Source organism: Propithecus coquereli, unplaced genomic scaffold (genome assembly GCF_000956105.1).
Source record: "Propithecus coquereli isolate 6110/MARCELLA unplaced genomic scaffold, Pcoq_1.0 Scaffold60, whole genome shotgun sequence".
In the NCBI taxonomy this organism is placed as follows: Eukaryota; Metazoa; Chordata; class Mammalia; order Primates; family Indriidae; genus Propithecus; species Propithecus coquereli.
This window is the reverse complement of record NW_012151952.1, coordinates 2,586,444-2,587,838: the sequence shown is the minus strand read 5'-3', so window position 1 is coordinate 2,587,838 and position 1,395 is coordinate 2,586,444.

Here is a 1,395-nt window from a genome sequence, read left to right as displayed (position 1 = left end):
TTTGTTGCCTTCATTTACTTATAAAAAGGCCAAAAAGAGAAATAGAATAGAACTAGAAATCACTTCTATGGCTATTCATAAATTGGCGATTTTCTCAGAATTTTTATTACTACTGAGAGAGATATAATCACATATGCAATAGATTTCTATTACTCAGCCCCCTTATTCAGGTAACTCACAATTAATAAAATTATAGTAATAACAGTTGAATGTCACAAGGCGGAAATCTTAGTAGCCTAATAGACTGTTCTCAGTGGTCAGGCTCAAAGACTGGGATATTCAACAGTGATATCAATGTTTTCTTTGAAGCAGACTAATTAATCTGTTGTATTTTCTAAGGCTGAGGGTACAGCCCTTAGGAAAATCATCTCTCAAGTTACAGAATGCCCTTCATTACATAAATTACTATACATTCAAATGAAATGAATAACTGTATATATTTTTTTAACTTCATAATTTCTAATCCTTTACTTCCTCCACAGCAGCCAAAAGAAAGGCAGTCTCGGAATTTGACTAACGCTTAGCAACACAAACAATGAGAAACTTTATCTTCAGAGAAGCAGAGTTTCAGACCTGGGCCCAAATCCACCTCTACCACTCAAATATGTAGAATACATTAAAAAAAAATACTTAATTTATCTGAACTTCAATTCTCAAATCTGCCTACTTCATGGAATTGTGAGGATTAAATTACAAATATATATAGTATTCAGTGTCTAGAAATGTGCTGTTCGATATAGTTGGAACTAGCTATACGTGGCTATTTAAATCAAATTTAAATTAATTAATAAAATTTTTAATTCAGTAGTTCAGTCACACTAGCCATATTTCAAGTATTCAGTAGTCACATGTGGCTGGTGGCTACTGTGTTAACAAAGATACAGAACATTTTTATCATAACATAAATTTCTGGACAACACTGAAGAATGAGGTAAGTGTTTAATGAATGTTAATTCGATATGTCAGGCATTCTTTTCCTCCTCCTTACCAATTCCTCCAAGTCCTGAGGCTGCCCCAAGTATCTCCTTGTCAGGAAGGAAAGCAATATGATAAAACATATCTCTGTTTATCATTTCTTTCATTCCCAGGAATATTGTAGTTCTAAAAGAACATTACAAGGAGACAGCAATGCTTACCACAATCAGAGAAGTTCCCATGACAGGGATTTCAGGTATTGTAGTCAGATATTGAAAATGCCCTTTTAGGACTATAAATGTGAAAGAGCAAAAAGAATCTCCACAGTATTCCTCAATTCATATATAAAGATCCACTTACTTATAGCAATGACATTAACACATACTGAAATAATGAAAAAGAAAAGGGCTTTTTCCTCTGTAGAATTCTTTTCACACCAAATTTTCCTGGTTGAAATATCTAAAAATAAATATAAATCAT